Source organism: Saccopteryx leptura, chromosome 3 (assembly GCF_036850995.1).
Source record: "Saccopteryx leptura isolate mSacLep1 chromosome 3, mSacLep1_pri_phased_curated, whole genome shotgun sequence".
Classification (NCBI taxonomy): domain Eukaryota; kingdom Metazoa; phylum Chordata; class Mammalia; order Chiroptera; family Emballonuridae; genus Saccopteryx; species Saccopteryx leptura.
The window spans coordinates 321,257,474-321,278,751 of record NC_089505.1 but is presented as its reverse complement, the minus strand read 5'-3'; positions in this window follow the sequence as shown (position 1 = coordinate 321,278,751).

Sequence of the window (21,278 nt, the reverse complement as noted above, 5' to 3'; positions counted from 1 at the left end):
CAAGATTTGGAAGCAACCCTAGTGCCAATCAGTAGATGAGTAGATTAAAAAAAAAAAAAAAAAAGCTGTGGTATATGTGGTATATTTACACAATAAAATATTACTCAGCTGTTAAAAAAAAGGGGGGGGGGAGGCTCAGTGGTAGAGCATCGGCCTGGCGTGTGGAAGTCCCGGGTTCGATTCCCGGCCAGGGCACACAGGAGAAGTGCCCATCTGCTTCTCCATCCCTCCCCCTCTCCTTCCTCTCTGTCTCTCTCTTCCCCTCCCGCAGCCAAGGCTCCATTGGAGCAAAGATGGCCCGGGCGCCATCTGGCTCTGGATGGCTCCTTGGCCTCTGCCCCAGGTGCTAGAGTGGCTCTGGTCACAACAGAGCAACCCCCGAGGGGCAGAGCATCGCCCCCTGGTGGGCAGAGCGTCGCCCCCTGGTGGGCCTGCCGGGTGGATCCCGGTCGGGAGCATGCGGGAGTCTGTCTGACTGTCTCTCCCCGTTTCCAGCTTCGGAAAAATACAAAAAAAAAAGGGGGGGGGGATTTTACCTTTTGTGATTGCATGAAAGGATCTAAAGATTATTATACTAAGTGAAACAAGCCACTCAGAGAAGGACAAATACCATATGATCTCACTTATATATGGAAGTTAATAAACAAGTTAAACTAACCAACAAAATAGAAACAGATTTATACATACAAAAGACTGATAGCTGTCAGAGAAGAGGGGAGTTGTTGGGGGACTGGGTGAAAAGGTGAAGAAATTAAGCAAAGGAAAAAAACTTATAGAAACAAACACTATGGGGATTGCAGGAGATGCAGGGGATGGAGGGAGGTGGAGAAGGGAGAATTGGGGATAGATGGTGATGAAGGGAGACTTGACTTAGGGTGGTGAACACAATGCAATATATTGTGTATTGTAGAATTGTGCACCTGAAATCAATGTAGTTTTATTAATCAATGTCACCCTAATACATTCAATTAAAATAAAGTAGTCTCACTTCTTGTAAGAGGGCTATGTTTTTTTTGATGGATTTTCACATTTGTCCTTCACATTCCACTCTGTAACCCTAATATTTGAAGTTTTACTCATCAATGCAAGTTTTAAATACATATTTTTAAAATATTGATTAGGTATTTAGATGACTGATTATGGGATCTCACTTCCTGTTTGGAAAGACAGTCCAAAATGTCTATTTTAAAAACTCACAGATTTACCTGACCTATAGTGGCACAGTGGATAAAACGTCGACCTGGAATGCTGAGGTCGCTGGTTCAAAACCCTGGGCTTGCCCAATCACGGCATATATGGGAGTTGATGCTTCCTGTTCTTCCCCTTCTCTCTTTATCTCTCTCTCTCTCTCTGCCTCTCTAAAATGAATAAATAAATAAAAATAATTAAAAACAAACAAACGAAAAACTCACAGACCCCATTTTGGCTGTTCATTTCCAAACTGTTATATAATGACAGGAAAAAACCAATCTAAGTGAAAAACACCTACAAGCACTTTGTAAAGCTACCACATGTGCACAGGATCTATGCAGAAAGCAGTTCAAAACTGATTGAAATCCAAAACTGAAGCACAATGACCTGATTCCATCCCATCGAACTGTGTCAACAGTTTTTCCACCAATCACCATAATAAAACAGGCTTGAATGTTAAAGAGAGTTATCTGCTAAATTTCTAAGTGACATTTGGTTTTCAGTGCTTGGCTAATTGAAGGTACATAGCAAACACTGAACTATGCACCCACAATTCTTAAAATCAAGGTAATGGCTACAGAATGACTTGAAATCCGGAGAAAACCACTTCAATAATACAAAGCACTCTCACAAACAGATTTTGGCAATGATTTACAACAATGTTCATTGATTACCTACAGACAAAACAAAGGCTGAAATGGAAAAGATTACTGGCTATGTCACAGAGTGAGTCACAGCAGATGGATGTCCATTCATAGTTTTGATGTTCATTCTTAGTCAAATCTAAAATACAAGTGAAAATTCAACTATAAAAATACATTGTAGTTTATGTGAGGAAACTGCTTTCTCTCCTGAGAGAATCAGTAGCTGATTTTCTGAGTTAAGCATTGGAAGGAGAATTCTCATTCATATGTAAACAAAAAGCTATAATTTTTCTTATACATCCGTACATATTGATGTAATTCACTCACATACATATTTATTCATTAATTAAACAAATATGTATTAAGTACCTGATATGTGCCAGACACTATCTTAGTTCTCAGAGATCCAAAAAAAAAAAAAAAAGTTTCTACCCCATGAAACTGATGTTCTTGTGAAAACAGACAGTAAATAAAAAAGTATAAGACTGTCACCCACTAGGTAGTAATAAATTCATTGAGAAAAACACAGCAGAGTAAGGAGAATAGGGAGTGCTGAGGTGAGGATGGATTCCCACATTATGAAGAGTGGCCAAGGAAGGCTTCCATGAGACAGCACTGAAGCAGAAACGTAAAAAAAGTGAGGGTAAGAGATGCACAGAATTCTATAGGAAGTGAATTTCAGATAGTATGAATGGCATATGCAAAGGCCCTGAGGCAGAAGCATATTTGGTAGGTTGATAACATGGCAGAGAGGCCTCGTAGTTGGAATGATGTGAGGAGAGTGGAAGAAGAGTGATTTTCATAAATGCATAAACAGAATCTTATTGTTTTGATTGGGTGTCTCCTCTCTATTTTTCTTCTTTACTTCATCAAAATTTTCCTCCCAAAATATTTTCTTTGCTTATATAATTATATTCAGACAAACATATTCAGACACATAAAGGTTGAGTTTTTTTTATAAAAATAGTATTGTACTATTTATACTTTTCTGCACTTTTATTTTTCACTTAACTACAATAACAATATTTTCTCCATATCAAAATCAGGTGAAAGAGTATTAATTTATTATTTTCAAAGACCATGTAAAATTCCATGAATTGAAAATATTCTGCCTGACCAGGCAGTGGTCCAGTGGGTAGAGCATTGGACTGGGATGCAGAGGACCCTGGTTCAAAACCCCGAAGTCACCAACTTGAGTGTGGGCTGATCTGGTTTGAACAAGGCTCACCAGCTTGAACCCAGGGTCGCTGGCTTGAGCAAGGGGTCACTCCGTCTTCTGTAGCCCCGCTCCCTGGTCAAGACACATATGAGAAAGCAATCAATGAACAACTAAGGTGCTGCAACAAAGAATTTATGCTTCTCATCTCTCTCCCTTCTTGTCTGTCCTTATCTACCCTTCTCTCTGTCTCTCTCTGTCTCTGTCACACACACAAAAAAGAAAATATTCTATTTTATACAACCTTTTTCTTATTAATGGGCATTGTTTCTTTCCAGCTTTTGCTACTATAAAAAATAATGCAATAAATATTATGAATATATATACCTATATTTCAATATCTTTATTTTGAAAAGATGTATTCATTAGAATGAAATTGATTGGGTAAGTATATGTTTATTAATAGAGATTAATATTTTTAAAACAAAAAGGTTATAATTACTCACATTTTACCCAAGAATATATAAAAATACCCTTCCCCTCACATCCTGCCATCCATGCATTGTTTTTACCAAGGTTATTATCTTGTTACTTAAAAAAAAAAAAAGTGTTTTTACCTTGTTACTAAAGGTGAACTTTCTGATATTATCATTTAATTTTTCCTGAATACTTACACTTTGTGTTCTATGGAATTTTAAATTGATGCTCTATAAAACTGCCTTCTCATATACTTTGTCCTCTTTTCCATTGAATTGTTCATTTTCTCTGGACAAATATTTTGAGGACTTTGTGCTAGATAAAGTAATCTTTTTACACATGTTCATTGTCTTTTCCTTCAAATATATTAGCTATATTTATATGGTAATTTCCCATACAAAAAACTTAATCAGATACATTTACTTCTTTTTTCACTTCTTGGTTTTCTGTGTTTATTAAGAAGTTTTCTTCTCACTCCTCTATTTCACCTATACTTCTGAATATATCTTTACAAGGTTTATATCATTTCTTCTCCTTCACTTAAGTGTTCAATACATCTGGAATTTATTTTTTGTGTGTGTGTAGGATAAGATAAAAATTCAGTTCTATCATCTTTTAAATAAGCAGACGGCTGGGCCAACACATTTACTAAATACTCTATTTTTTCCCATAATATCAAATATTATGTTTTATCTTTTTATATATTCTGATATTTTATTTTCTGGATGTCTATTCTGTTCCACTGAGCTATTTTCCACCCTGCTTTTATAGTGTTCTAATGTTTGGTAATATCAAGCTGATATTGATATGTTTTTTTCTTGCATAATTTTCTTGTTATTCTTAAATATGTGTTCTTTCTTATGAATTTTCAGATAAAGTTATCTAATTCCATTAAATGTTTTCCTATGAGAAGGCTATTTATAATTTAAATTTACATATCAGCTTTTGGAGAACTGACATTTAAATTACCTTAACTATTCCTATCTTAGAGCACTCTGAATATTCCACTTTCCCCGATTCTTTTATATTCTTCAGTTATTTTCCAGGTCCATTGGCTTTTTGGTTAAATTTATCTGTATCTGTAGAGACTTCTTATCACCATTTTGAATGAAACATTTTATCTTACATTTTAATTTCCAAAATTGAATCATTATTGAAGTGAAAACTACTGTTTTTATGTATCTATTCACCTTACCTAATTCTTATTTTGGTTTCAATAGTTCTATTTGAAAATCTCTCATGTTTTCTATGTGTATATAGAGATGATCAGCAACACAAAAATAATTATAGATTTAATTTTTTAATTTTAATTGTTTCAATTTCTTTCTCAACTTATTTTCTGAAACTTCAAGGCAATGTTGAATATTAACTGAATCTTTCTCCAGTTTTTCACTTTAAAAGAAAGGAATTTTGCTTTGAAATTTAGAATATTTATTGTTAGTTATTTTTTCAAAATATTCTTTAATATATTTAAGTAATTTTTACTTTTTTTTTTAATTAAGTGAGAAGAAGGGAGAGAGGCGGAGACAGACTTCCACATGTGCCCTGACAGTAATCCACCACCTGTCAAGCCCATTATAGGGTGACGATCTGCCCATCCTGGGTGTTGCTCCAACTGAGCCATGGCTGCAGAAGGAAAAGAGAGAGATAGAGAGAGAGAAGGAAAAGGAAAAGGAGAGGGGTGAAGAAGTAGATAGTCACTTCTGTGTGCCCTGACTGGAATCAGACATGGGACATCCATACACCGGGCCAAAGCTCTACCACTGAGCCAATCAGCCAAGGCCTTTTTTTTTTATCTTTGTAATCTTTACCCTGTGAGGTTTCTAAATTTGCTTATTAGTTCTTGTCATTATCTTACAGATTTTATGATGTTTTCTACATACAGACTTATGTTCTTTTCAAATTACGAGTTTTACTATTTCAAATGTTCATACGTTTCATTTCTTTTACCTTGTTACACTGGTTAGGACTCTCACTTGAATAAACATGGTGTATGACCTTTTTAATGTATTGCTGGATCCTGTTTGCTAATATTTTGTTGAGAATTTTAGCATTATGTTCATCAGGGATATTGGCCTATAATTTTCTTTCTTTGTAGTGTCTTTACCTGGTTTTGGAATTAGGATAATGCATGCCTCATAAAATGAATTTGAATGTCTTCCCTCTTGAATTTTTTGGAAGAATATGTGTTAGTTTTTCTTAGAGTATTTGGCGAAATTTGCCGGTGAAGCCATTGTCCAGGACTTTTGTTTGCTGGGAGTTTTTATAATTGTTTCCATTTTACTTATTGTAATTGGTTTGCTCAGGTTTTCTGATTCTTCTTGATTCAGTTTTGGAAGATTGTAGGTTTCTAGGAATTTTTCCAATTTTTCTTGGTTGTCCAATTTTTTGGCATATAGTCAGTCATAACATTTTTTTATAATCCTTCAATATTTGTATGTCAGTTGTTACTTCTCCTCATTCATTTTTAATTTTATTTATTTGGGCCCTCTCCCTTTTTTCCTTGATAAGTCTGGTTAAAGGTTCGTCAATCTTCTTTACCTTGTTGGGCAGATAATATGTATTATGCTCACTTTGTTAAAGTGGCGCTGCCCACGTGGAGGCCGTTGCCCAGGTGATATTAATGTGTGTCTCTGGGCAGGCAGAATCCTTGTAGCCTGGGGCTTGGTTTTGGGATTAAGCCTTTCCCACCCTTTTTTGATGTGGGGTGGTACAATCCAATCATGCCTCAGAGAAATGACTTTGTATTAGAGACTTCCCTATTTTGTATATTGGATTAAGAGTTTGGATTTCTACACTATAAAATGGGGACGGAGCGGGAGCTTGCTCTCTTGGTTCCTGGGATGATTAGCATGAGAGAGCAGAGGGAGCAGAGCAGAGAGCAGAAAGAGGCCATGTGGCCAGGAGAAGCAGCCAAGATGGCGGAGTGCTGAGTGAGATGCCAGTTTGTGCAGAGTTTGTATCTGGGATAAGGAAGGAGATGGGGAACTGAGGAGAATAAGGCTGGTGAGCTAGAAACCTTTGATTCTAGGAAACTCGGATAAGTCAGTGGCTTTGTGAGCACTGAATGTGAGTGGGTTTTGGAGCCCAGTGTGTGTTTTTACTTGCCCGCCGGGTGCAAGCTAGAATTAAAGACTATGGCCCACCAGTTTGTGGCTCCGTTGTTTCTTTTCCGACTGTCCAAATCCAATGCGAACCTGCATAGGCCAGGCGCCTGTGATGGTGGCCGTGGCTTCTGGCTTTACAACCTTTTCAAAGTACTAGTTTTTGTTTCATTGGTCTTTTGTATTGTGTATTAGCCTCTATGTCATTTATTTCTGCTCTAATATATTATTTTCTTCCTTCCACTTCCTCTGGCCTTTGTTGTTCTTTTTCTAGTTCTTAAAGATGCAGGTTTAGTGTGTTTATTTGAGATTTTTTTCTTGTTTCATAAAGTTTGCCTGTAATGTTATGAATTTCCCTCTCATGACTTCTTTTGTTGTGTCCTACAAATTTTGGGTTATTTTATGTTTATTTTCATTTATTTCAAAGAAGTTTTTGATTTGTTCCTTGATCTCCTTGTTAATCCATTCATTATTTAACAACATGCTATTTATTTTCCAAGTGTTTGAATATTTTTTAGTTTTTTAATTGTAGTTGATTTCCAGTTTTATGCTATTATGATCAGAGAAGATGCCTGATGAGATTTTAATTTTCTTAAATCTATTGAGATTTGGCCTATTGTGGCACAGCGGATAAAGCATTTACCTAGAATGCTGAGGTTGCTAATTTGAAACCCTAGGCTTGCCAGGTCAAGGCACATATAGGAGTTGACGCTTCCTGCTCTTCCCTCCTTCTCTCTCTCCCTCTCTCTCTCTTCTCTCCAAAATGAATAAAATCTTTTTAAAAAGTTGTTGAGATTTATTGAGATTGTGATCTATATAGGGAATGTAGTATATGCACTTGAAAAGTATATTCTGCTGCTTTAGAATAAAATGTTCTGAAGATATCTATTAAATCCAGTTGATCTAGTGGGTCATTTAAGGCCACTGTTTGTTGATTTTCTGTCTGGAGGATCTATTCATTGATGTTAGTGGGGTGTTGAAATCCCTTATTATAACTTTATTGCTGTTTATCTCATCCTTTATGTCCAACAAAATCTGCTTTATATATTTAGGTGCTCCTATATTGGATACACAATTATTTACAAAGGTTATATTCTCTTGTTGGATTGTTACCTTTATCATTAAGTAGTGATCTTCTCTGTTTCTTATTATAGCATTTATTTTAAAGACTATTTTGTCAGATATAAGTATTGCAATTCCAGCGTTTTTTTATTTCTATTTGCATGGAAATTTTTTTCCAGACTTTCTCTTTCAGTCTGTGTGTTTCTTTTGTTCTAAGGTGGGTCTCTTGTAGACAGCATATATATGGGTCATGTTTTCTTTTCCATTCAACTACCCTGTGTCTTTTGATTGGAGTACTTAATCCATTTACAATTAAGGTTATTATTGATGTGTACTTGCTTATTGCCATTTTAAATTGCCATTTAATCTTTAAACCTATAAACCTCTTTCTCTCTATGTCTTTTTTCATTCCCCTTCTTATAGCAGGCTCTTTAACACTGCTTGCAATACTGGTTTGGTGGTAACAAACTCCTTTAGCCTTTTGTTTGTCTGGAAAGCTTATTTTTCTTTCCACTTTAAATTATAGCTCTGCTGGACAGAGTAGTTTGGGTTATAGGTTCTTGTTTTTTTATCACTTTGAATATTTCTTGCCAATCTTTGCTGGCCTGGAGTATTTCTGCTGAGAAATCAGATGTCGGTTTTATGGGAGCTCCTTTGTAAGTAATTGTTTTTTGTTTTTTGAAGCTTTTAAGATTTTTTCTTTGTGTCTTGTCTTTGGCATTTTAATTGTGATGTGTCTTGGTATGGGCCTCTTTGGGTTCATCTTTAATGCGGCTATCTGTGCTTCTTGAACTTCTGTGACTTTTTTCTTCATAGGTTTGTGAAGTTTTCAGCTATGATTTCTTCAAACAAGTTCTCTATTCCTTGTTTTTTTAATCTTCTCCTTCAGAAACTCCTATGGTGCAGATGTTCTTTCACTTGATGTAGTCACAGAGGTCTCTAAGAGTTTCCTCAGCCTTCTTAAGCCTTTTTTCTATTTGCTGCTCTGTTTTCATGCCTACATTTATTTATCTTGCCCTCTAAATCACTGATTCAGCCTTCTGCTTTACCCACCTTGTAGTTGATTCCTTAGTGTAGAATTCACTTCAGATATTATATTTGCCATTTCTGACTCATTCTTCTTTATGGTTTCTATATTCTTTTAATTTTTTTATATCTTTAAGTTCTCACTAAGATTATCCATTTTTACCCTAAGATCTTTGAGTATCCTAATAACTATTATTTTAAACTCAATGTCTGGTAGTTTGGTTACTTCCATTAAAGTATTTAATTGTTTTTCTGGGAATTTCTCTTGTTGATTGATCTGAAGTATTATTTATTTGTTTTGTTGATGTGCTGTATTACATTGATCAATTTCTATATATTGAACCATCCCTGTTCTCCTTGAATGAATCACACTTGACTGTGATATTTTTTAAAATATATTTGTTAGTATTTTGCTTACAATTTTTGCATCTGTATTCATTAAAGATATTGGTCTGTAGTTTTCTTGTGTTTGTGTTGTCCTTGCTAGGTTTTGGTATCAGGGTTATATTAGCTTCCTAAAATGTGTTCCTTGTCTATTTTTTGGAAGACTTTGAGAAGAATAGGTAACAAATATTTTTGAATGTTTGGTAGAGTTTACTAGTGTAGCCATGTGGTCCTGGTCTTTTAATTTTGGGGAGGTTTTTACAGTTGTTTCTATTCCCCTCTGTTTAGGGTCTATTTAGGTTTTCCACTTCTTAGTGACTCTGTTGAAGAAAATTGTATAGTTCTAGAAATTTATCCATTTCTTCTAGCTTGTTAAATTTGATGGCATATAATCTCTTATAGTATTCTAGTATGATCATCTGTATATCTCTGATATCAATGGTAATTTTTCTTCTTTCCTTTATATATTTTGTTCTTCTTTCCCCTAGCTGCCTTGAAGAGTCTGTTTTTGTCATTGATTTTTTACAATTTTATTACAATGTGCTTTGGAGAAGGTTTGTTTAGGTTAAGGTAACTTGGCTTTCTTTTTGCTTCTTGGATTCAAGGATTTATCTCTTTCCATAAGCTTGGGAAGTTTTCATCAATTATTTTTTAATAAGTTCTCCATTCCCTTCTCCACCTCTTCTGATATACTTATTATTCTTATATTGATCTTTCTGATGGAGTTAGACAACTCTTATAGAGCTCTATCATTTTTTAAAAAAATTTATAAGTCTCTCTCTTCTACTCTCTGTAGTATATATAGTTGCTTGTCTTTGATGTTACTGATTCTTTCCACTATCTGTCCTGTTCTATTAGATAAACTTGCTACTTCATATTTTAATTCATGTATTGAGTTCTTCATATATTTGGTTCTTTTTTAAGGTTTTCATCATCTTCATGAAGTACTTGTTTTATTCATTGTGTTTTGAGCTCATTAAATTGCATGTCAACATTTTCTCACATCTCACTGAATATTTTCAGAACTTTAATTTTGAATTCTTTGTTGTTAAACTCCAAGGTTTCCATGTGATTGAGATTTTTTTCTGGTGATTTTAAATTTTTTTCTGAAACTGTTTGTCTTGTGTAGCCATGGTATTTGAATTCTTTGTTCCTGATGGCATTTGAGAGTGGTATTGTTAAGAATGCTAACAAAAAACAACTAAAATAATAAAAAATAAAGATGAGAAATACAATGAAAAATGTAAAAATTAAACAAATAATTACAAGTAAAAATAATAACTATAAAAACAAATAATAAAAATAAACAAAACACAAAAAATATAAGAATAAAATATAAAAATTTAAAAAAAAATAAAATTCAAAAGAAGAAAAGAAATTTTCAAAAAATAAAATTAGGGTGCACAGAGGACCCTTGCCTGTGGGATTCCTGGACAGGCAATCCTACTCACTCTCTGAGACACAGAGGTCCTGTCAGATCTCATGCATTCCAGTTAATTTTCTTCTCCAAACTGTCAGGTGATTCTGGTCTGCTTTTAATACACAAAGTTAGGTTTGTGGTTATTACTCAATTTTTAAAAATTAATGATAAGATATTATTTGGCAATACATACATAGGTGTTAAAAACATTTTTTCAAAAAACAAAGTATTTATTTAAACCAAGGATAAAACAGCACTTAACTTACTGGGGGATGATATACAAATGCAATGAGGAGGAACCCAGGAGAATTCTCAGGTGCTGGTACTGTTTTATTTCTACCTAAGTTGTTGGACACACAGGTGTTTGCTTTGTTTGAGCTTATGTGCTCTGTTTTATTATGATATATTTTGAAATTTTCAATTTAATTTTTTTAAAGACTGTATGTATGTCCTATACTTCCTTTAAGAAGTAAAATTGATGTGTGATAACTAACCACATACCAATCAAATAGGCGTCAAAACTGAACATCACACTGGTGATCATTTTCAGGTGATTTTTTTCAGTATACTTTACAGGAAAAAATTCCATTAGGCCTCTGCATTAAAACAATTTTCTGATTTGAGGTAATCATTAAGAACCTGCCTTGCTTGTTTTTCCACCTAAAATATATTATATTGCTCATATACTTAACTACTATAAAGCTATCTCAAAAAAATCTCAGCAAAGGTTTGTTTCAGGTAAATACAAAGAGATTATATAAAGACTGAGTAGGAGGCTTAGTAGTGCAAGGAAAACTATGCAGTTATCTTATAGCCCTTATTTTGCTTATAATGGCAATGCAGTTAATCTCCATTTGTAATGTTGATTTTTCATCAATAAGAAAACATTAGTAATCTCTTTATTTTCATCAGGTGACTTACAGATCATTAAAAAAGACTGCCACAAATGTGCTTTAATTATCCTACCTATCAATAGAATGCCCTTTCAAATAATTCACAATAACATTAATACATAATACATAGTGCTGGTATATATAACAACACCATGTATACAAATTTATATATAGCAACACTATATATTAATGTTTTTATATAGTTTATATTATATATTCTTATACATTGTACTATCATATTTGAAGAGGTATACCAAAACTAATGTTATAAAAAATTATTATCCAAAGCTTTAGAAAACACAAATGAATTACTGATAAACTAAAATTACTCACTTCTTATCTTATACACCAATCATAGTAGGGGTCAACAATGGAGCCCCTAAAATCCCAGAGGGGCTACACCTGCATAGAGAAAAATAAGGCTGAGCCAGGAGCACTCTACCTTCCTATCATCACAACTACTTCATTCACCTTCAAGAAAACCCTGAAGAACAAAGCTCACCTCCGAAAGCTTCTCCTGGTATTAAAATCCAATTCCTTCAGACAGTTCATCCCCTAACACCAGAGATATAAGGACTCCCAAGGATGTAAGGCCCAGCCTCTTGATTTTAATGCTGATGAGCTCAGGTCAGAAGAGGAATTGATTAGGGGTAATTATGAAAACTACCCAAATATGTGCAAGACTCCACTTCCTGGCTATTCATTTTCTTCTTAAAGAATTAGAAAAACAGAGTGGGGGAGAAAGATAATGATGAAAGTAAGTATTTGTGGGTAAATTATAGAACCCAGCAGTGGGGTCTCAGCTTCAGGCCCTTTAGCTGTGTCTCCCATAGGTGGAGTTGCAATTGTGGGCAGGGCTGGAAGCCAGAGAAATCCCTCTTGCAGGCCAACAGTTTCCTATTGGCTTCTCTCTGTCTGTCCCCTTTTGCTAGCACCTTCCTTCCCCTCTTTTCATCCAATTTTAGATTTGAGCATCAGAAGGATCTATAACCACTTTGGAAATATTTTTTAAAAGTTCTTCAGTGCTGTGAAGAAATTAAAAAACTAATTTTTAAGAACAAGACAATTCTCCAACCTTTGAAATAGGTGCCATTGGAATTCCATAATGAAACCAGGGAAGCCACCTATCTCCCACTAGGTTCTTACAATAAAAAAATAGTTGCTTTGTCTATGAAGCAAACAAATGCTGGAAAGATTTCCTCACTTACTCCCCACCCCTGAGCAAATTGTACAAAAGAAAAAAAATATCTTCTAACTGTTCAGCTCACTTTTCCTGTTTTCTCACTCTTACTCTTGGAAATTGAAGGAGAGGTAATGCAGGATTAGTGAGAGCACTCCAGTGAAGGCCATATAGGGTTTTGACACTTCTTACTCTTAAGCATGCTAAGGGGTGTCTTAGGAAAATCAAACCAAATTTGAAAGCTTTTCCCTATAGATCCATACTTGTAACTACCTTACAAGGTACTCCTCATGTCAGCACACAGAAAGCATTATACACATACCTCCCTCTTTCTACCTGTCTCCTTCCCTCTAGGGAAAAAGCTGAAGTTTACCTACTAAGAGAATTAGAAGAAACATCTAAATAAAGTGATGGAACTTTGGAATTGAAAAAGCCAAGAGGAAGAGAGAAGGAAGAAAATGAAAAGAGAGATGAGAAACTGAACTACACTTATTGTGATAACATTTGCCTGTTGAAAAAAAAAAATTAAGGGAATTTCCAAACAGAAAATACAGAAATAAAATAATAAAAGGTCTAGACCAAAAACACAACTAATCCTAGAGGATATGTCCATCTCACTACCACCCCTCCTCAGCTAGTTCTAGTTAGGCCAGCTTTTGGGGGTTTTTATTGTTGTTGTTTGTTTGTTTTTGAGAGAGAGGGAAAGAGAAAAAGAGAGAGAGAGAGAGAGAGAGAGAGAGAGAGAGAGAGAGAAGCATCAACTTGTTGTCTCATGTGCCTTGACCAGGTTTCAAATTGGCAACCTCAGCGTTCCAGGTCAGGACTCTGTCCACTGTGCCACCACTGGTCAGGCTAGACCTGCTATTGAAACCACAAATATCAATGTTCATGCTGCCTGTCACAACTTAGCCAAATAAGTAGTGACAAGGATTGAATCTTTATGGGTACTTTATTCAGAGGGTTGGAGATCTGATAAAATAGGGGTTGTGCATCCCCCCCCCCAAATTATCTTAATACATCATCTCAGCCAACCCTTTTTTATAAGGGTAAGAAAGGGATAAAAAAGGGTTTGGAATATAGGGAAAAGTTAATTGGATAAAAGTTGCAGTCCAGGGATTCTTCTAGTATTTCTTTATCTGCTATCCAGTAATTCCTTATCTGCATCCTTGTCAGTGGATGTTCAGTTCTTGGAGCACTGGGGATTAGATACCATCTGCTTGTGAATCTCTTGGACCTGGGCACAAAGATGGATTGCTCACATCCTTCTGGTAGGCCCATTCATGTATCCAGCTCCTGGAACTAAGATTTTTACTTGCATAAATCTCATTAAGCTTACTGATTATAAACAAAAGCTACCATTACTACAAGGAGGAAAAGAGAGAGGGAGAAACAAAAGAAGGAGACAAGGCAAGCCATTTTCTGTAATTTTCTAGGACAGGGGTCGGGCACCTTTTTGGCTGAGAGAGCCATGAATGCCACATATTTTAAAATGTAATTCCTTGAGAGCCATACACAATATGTTTAACACTAAATACAAGTAAATCTGTGCATTTTATGTAAGAGACCAACACTTTTAAAGTACAATAAGTCTCTGAATTCTTTTTAATAACGTTGTTATGCTGTTGCTAACCAATAATGAATAAAGGACTTCTTACCATTAATGTGACTTCTGGTGCTGCATGGTTTTGCTGATGGCTTTATAGTCCGGTTAATATGTGGTGACATTAAGCTTCATGCAGGTGTTGAGACTTCCATCCATTAAACATGATCGTAGGTTGGTTTTAATGTTCTTTAGATGTGAGAAAGACTGCTCACATGCATAGGTAGAGCCAAACATTGTCAATACAGCAATACTCACACGCTGCAGTATGTGGTGTGTGATGGGAAGCACATTCCAAGTTTTGACGATCAGCTGGTCTGCAGGTTGAAGTTTTTTCATTTCTCCTCACTTGTGTTTGCTCGCCAACTCTGCTTGCTGTCGTGCAAGTCTTTCCAAATCTTCATTCAGTGACTTAAACTTATTCACACACATGTCTCATGTCTGAGGCCTTTAGGTCAGCAGCTTATAGCTGCTGATTATAAAATCTAAAGCAGATTATAAAATCTCTGACAGAGACATCGAGGATATAACGCAGGTCAGCGCTGTCCACTGTCCACTTGAGTGGGTGGGTGATAAACTTAAAAAGATGAGTGCACTCATGAAATTCTCCAAAGCATGCTTTGAATGACTACAGGAGATTAGATCTGAAGCCCGCTAGCTGCTGAATATCAAGATGTTGAGCAGGGTCACTTGCTGTGCATGCATCTTTAAACTCACCCAGTTTTTCAAAGTGTAGTAAATGGCCTGTTTCAATATTGGTGATGAAGAGTCCCAGCTTGCTTTGTAATGCAAAGACTGCTCGTTGAAGGGATAAGATTGTATTTCCAACACCTTGCATTTTCACACTGAGCTGGTTCAGATGTTCAGTCATGTCCATGACATAGAACTTCAGGAGCCACTCAGTGTTAGGTAACTCAGGATGCTCAATGTTTTTCATTTCAAAAAAGTCTGGATTTTACTCAGACAAGCCACAAAATGGCTGAGCACCTTTCCTCTTAACAACCAACACACATTGCTGTGCAGAAGCACACCAGGATAATTATTCCCAACTTCATCCAGCAGTGTTTTAAACTGGCGATCATTTAAAGCTCAGGCAACAATAAAATTGACCACCTGAATGACCAGTGACATCACCTCACCAAGCTGCTCGCCACACATCTGAGCACAAAGCGCCTCCTGATGTAGGATGCAGTGAAAACTTAGGATGGGTCTCTTTTCATGTTCACAAAGAAGCTCTATGAATCCTCTGTTTTTCCCCACCATGCACGGAGCACCATCAGCACACACCGAAATAAGTTTATTCATCAGTAGATTTTTTTCTTTATCGAACTCAGTGAAAGACTTGAATAAATGCTCCCCTCTTGTTGTTTCTTTTATAGGCAAAACAGCAAGACTTTCCTCATGTAGTGTGTCACAGCATACCTTGCAATCATGCTGAACTGGGATAATTGGTTTACATTTGTTGAATCATCCAAAGCAAGAGAAAAGAATGGTGCTGCATTTATGTTCTTCACTTGTGTTGCCTCAATTTGATTTGCCATTATGATGGTATGATCATGAACAGTTTTTGCCAACAGAGGCATGTCTGTTATTCGTTTGATTATTTTGTCTTTATCTGAAAAGTAAAAAAATCACCAAAAAGCTCATTGGCAACATCAAGCATGAATGTTTTGGCATACTCCCCATCTGTGAATGGCTTTCCATTTCTCACAATTGCTAAAGCATCAGCAAAGCTAGCCAAATTTCTGTCACCTTGTTGGGTCCAAACACAGAGTTGCTGCTGACTAGCTTGCACTCTGCACAGTAGCTCTTGGCATGCTTTCTTCCTACTGTTCCCGCTGGATATTTTGATGCAAATGTAGTATGGCGTGTGTTGAAGTGCCACTTTATATTTGATCATTTCATCAATACAATTTTATCATTGCATATTAGACACACTGCAGAACCTGCTCTCTCCACAAAGGTGAATTTTTCTGTTCATTCCTGTTGAAAAGTACTATACTCCTTATCTTTTTTTTCTTTTAGCCATCTTCTTTGTCAGTTGGGTTTCTGCAATTAGCTAGCTGACTACTTAATTAAAAGGAGGGACGTTTACTTCCTGACCTCACAACGTATAGAGAACATGAGAAGTTTAATAAATTTAATTAGTGGTCCTGAAACACAGGAGAAAAAAACACCAGGGAGAAACAATATTTGAAAATACAAGCACTAAAATTTTTTCAGAACTGATGAGATATATAATCCAAAGAGTCAAGAAGCCAAAATTAAAAAAAATACAAGTAAAATAAGTAAAAAAAGAAATTTAATGTAGAAAGACTTTAGAGAAATGGTAAAAAGAAAACAGTAGAATGGTAACTTCAATATATCAAAATAGTGGCCATCTTAGGATTCAATATCCAATGAAGATATCCTTTAAAAAAAGAATAAAATGGACAGTTTAAGACAAATGTAAACTGAAATAGCAGCTCAATATTCAATAGCAAACATATGGAAACAACATACATATTCATTTATAAATGAATGGATAAAGAAAATATAGTATATGTACAGTATACAATGGAATGTTATTTAGCCATTAAAGAGAATAAAATCTTGCCATTTGTGACAATACAGATAGACCTTGAGAACTAACTGAAATAAGTCCAACAGAAAAAAGACAAATACAGTACCATCTAATCTCTCATACATATGGGATCTTAAATCTTTTTTTTTTTTTTTAAACTTGTAAATACAGAGAACAGAACAGATTTGTGGTTTAGATGGGAGAAATGAGTGAAGGAGTCGAAAGGTAAAAAGTATAATAACTATGAAGCATTTGATAAAATAGTAATGTCAATTAATAATATGTACATATTGTATATGTAAGCACACACACATACTTGAAAACAGGTCAATCATTTTCAATACTGTTTTATGACTCTCCATTAAAAATAAAGAAAGAAGACTTGAGTTCTCATAGCTCATATGTGTTAGAGAGAAAACTAGAATATAGACTTTTATTTTCCTAATGCAATAATTTTATTTATGTTCTTGGATCATTACATTACTACATTTTAAACAAATATGGCTTATGTTAGTTTCACCATAATTAAATTATTAAGTATATTTCCATAATTATAAATAAAATGCTAGTATTTATTATGTTTTCTTTTTATCCTTTGATAATATTTTACAATAAAAGAAGTAAACAATTGTTTAAAAAATAAGGGGAAAAAAATCACATTTAGAAATATTTTAATGAAACTGGAAAACCAAAGAGAAATTGTTTTGAAAGTAATCACAGGAAAAAAAAGATCACCTTTAAAAAAACAAAAATAAGATGTCTGAACAACAGAAATGGAAGAATAAAAATAGTAGGATGATCATTTCAATAGCAGCTAAAATAGCCAACTTAAGATACAATACTCAGTGAATATATTCTTTAAAAACAAGAATGAAATTGACATATTTTAGACAAATGGAAACTGAAATAGTTTATACCCAGCAGAACTGTACCAAAGAAAATTCACAAGAATATACTGAGGCAAAGTTAAAATCATCTCAGATATAAGGTTGTTAGAAATATGAGAAGAGGGGAGATGACGTCAGAGTAATGGCGGAGTAGGAAGCGATACTGATAAATCTCCCCCAAACCTCAACAAGATCTTCAACCAGAAACAGAAAAACCTATCCTTGGAGCCTCCAGATGTTTTGCAATACACCCAAAGGTATGATCGAGTGAAAAATTGGCTAAATATATAACCAAACCCCAAAGAAAATAGGGAGTAAGAAATGCTCCGCCTTCCTCACTAACCTAAACAGGGCGATTTTCACTGGAAACTGAGAATATAGAAACTAAGGCGGGCAGAGGGGGTGAATAGATCCAGGCCGCAGCACAAACGGCCGAACCAGGCTGTGGCACGGAGATCTAAGCCAAGGAAAAACTGTTCCTGTGACAACCTGGGCAATACAGCTAACACTCGCGCCAAACCCAGACAAAGAAAGACAAGCGGGGCATCCATTTTACCTGATCCCCTGGTAGGCGCATAGTGGGTGAGAGATTCCTTCCAAAGCCCCCGGAGGGTGCGCCCGTGTTACTCCACAGAGAGGCAGAGTCAGAGGCCTTTGTGTGGGCCGAAAGCCTCAGGGCTGCCCCAGCACCCGGGGAGAGCCGCACACGGGGAGGAAGCGAAAGCTAATTCCAACATTGGAACTTTTCAGTTCTGGCGGGAGATTTCACTCAGAGGGCGAGACTCCGGCCTCACATCCTGGTCTGCGCACATGGAGAGTGGGAAGGAGACTCCTCTCAGCACCTCTGGAGTGGGAGCCCGTGTTGTCCCACGAAGGGGCAGAGTCGGGGGCCTTTGTGTGGGCCGAGGGTGGAGTCACGGGCTGCCCCAGCGCCTTGAAAGAGCGGCACACGGGGACGAGCGAGAACCAATTCCAACATTGGAACTTTTCAGTGCGGGCAGGGGGTTTCACTCAGAGGGCAAGACTTCCGGTCTAACATCCTGGTCTGTGCGCGCAGACCCGCCCGTGTTACCGGACAGAGTGACAGAGCCAGAGGTCTTTGAGTAGGCGAAAGCCCCGGCTGATTATGCTAGCAGCTCTGACTGACTGAGCCTTACCCAGAGCCCTGTGCTGAGTGGAAATAAGAGTGGGGAGTTGCCCGCTCTTTGAGCCTCTTACTATCCAGGCAGAGGCAGCAGCAACCCCATAGCTGGATTCTCAGGCTGCTGGTTGAGGAAGGAAAGACTAGGAGAGAGGCTCCTGGAACACGGACTCTCTCACTGTTGAAGCCTATAAATGCTAATGAGCCTCGATTGCCAACGAGACTGAAGCACAATACATGACATCGCCATAGAGACTTATCAACTGCAAACCTCTACCTGAGCGTGCCAAAGGGGCAGAACCCGTGGTACAGAGTCGCCAACCAGGAAGAGGGAGAGAAAAGAAAAAGCAAGAAGATAACCTCTCAAAATCAGAATAATCCGCAGACTTTATAACCTATCCCATTTTATTATATTTGTTCGTTTGTTTCTCTTATCTTCATCCTTGATTTTTTTTTTCTTTTTTCTTTTTTTTTCCTCCTCCAATTTGGTCGTTTAACTCCCTACCAGTCTTACTCTCTCCTCTCCTTGAACTACACTACCCATAAGTGTTACATCTCCCATTATCTTTTCTTTCCTCTTCCTTTCTCTCTATGAGGGTTGCACTCCAAAACCCTTAACTCTCTCTCTCTCTCTCTCCTCTTTTTTCTTTTTTCTTCTTTTAGTGGTTCCCTCTTTTTTTTCTTTCTCTCTCTTCTTTTCTCCCTCTATATTAGTTTCTTCCTTTTTCCTTTACATCTCCTCTCATTCAAACCTCAATAACAAACAAATTATTTTATCTGGGACTCAAACTTATGTTTGTGGCATTTTGGGGGGTTTTTACTTCACCTTTTTAACTCACTAGCAGTGTTCCCATCCCTGGCTCTCCATTTTATCAAGCTCTTGTTCCACTAAATACAATAGTAATTTTTTAATTTGCCCCCCCATTTTCCTGTTTCCCTCTTACTCCTCTCATCATAACTCTTAGTCAACAAACACCTAAACGCAAATCATTTTATTCTAGATCCAAATTTTTTCATTATTTGCTTTTTGTGGGTCCATACCCCCACCCCTTTTTTTATTTATTTTTTTTTCTTGCCCCTTTATTACTTTTCCCGAATTCAGGCCCTCCATTACAGGCATTGTTTGTTCCATTAAATACAATATAATTCACAGTTCACCACAAGATTTTCTCAAGAAAGAGGGGAGAGGAGAGGAGAGAAAAAAAGAAGGGGGGGAATAATTTTCTTTTTTTTAATTTTTATTTTATTTTATTTTTCTTTATTTCATTATTAATTTTTTTAAAAAAAACAACTTTTTTCAATTTTTTATTTTTTTAACTTTTTATTTTTTATTAAATCTCATTCATACTATCAACAAAACCACCCTCAGATGCCATTAAGGAAGAGAAAATCGAATATCATGGATACAAAAGAAAGAGAGGTAACGCAGATAGAAGAGGAAAAATCTATGGAGAAAAAATTTAATATATTGGAAACCTTGGAGTTAAATGACAGAGAATTCAAGATAGAAATCCTAAAAATCCTCCGAGATATACAAGAAAACACAGAAAGGCAATTTAGGGAGCTCAGAAAACAACTCAATGAACACAAAGAATATATGTCCAAGGAAATTGAAACTATAAAAACAAATCAAACAGATGAAAAACTCAATTCACGAGCTGAAAAACGAGGTAACAAGTTTGGCTAATAGAACAGGTCAGATAGAAGAGAGGATTAGTGAAATAGAAGACAAGCAACTTGAGGCACAACAGAGAGAGGAAGAAAGAGACTCAAAAATTAAAAAAAATGAGATAGCCCTACAAGAATTATCTGACTCCATCAGAAAGAATAACATAAGAATAATAGGTATATCAGAGGGAGAAGAGAGAGAAAATGGAATGGAGAACATACTCAAACAAATAATAGATGAGAACTTCCCAAGCCTGTGGAAAGAACTAAAGCCTCAAATTCATGAAGCAAACAGAACTCCGAGTTTTCTTAACCCCAACAAACCTACTCCAAGGCACATCATAATGAAATTGGCACAAACCAATGGCAAAGAAAAAATTCTCAAGGCAGCCAGGGAAAAGAAGAATACAACATATAAAGGAAGGCCCATTAGATTATCATCAGATTTCTCAGCAGAAACTCTACAAGCTAGAAGAGAGTGGACCCCAATATTTAAAGTGCTGAAAGAGAGGAACTTTCAGCCATGAATACTATACCCATCAAAGCTATCCTTCAAATATGAAGGAGAAATAAAAACATTCACAGATACAGAAAAGATGAGGGAATTTATCATCAGAAAACCCCCACTCCAGGAATTACTAAAGGGGGTTCTCCAATCAGATACAAAGAATAAAAAAAAAATAAAGCCACAAGTAAAAGCTCCACCAAGAACACAATAAAACCAAATTTAAACTGTGACAACAACAAAAAGAGAGGGGGGAGAGGATGGAGATTAACAGTAGCAAAGGACGATGGAGTGCAAAAGTACTCACAAAATAGTGCGCTACAATGAACAGGGTAGGAACCCTTTTCATTATTCAAAGGTAACCACCATTGAAAAAA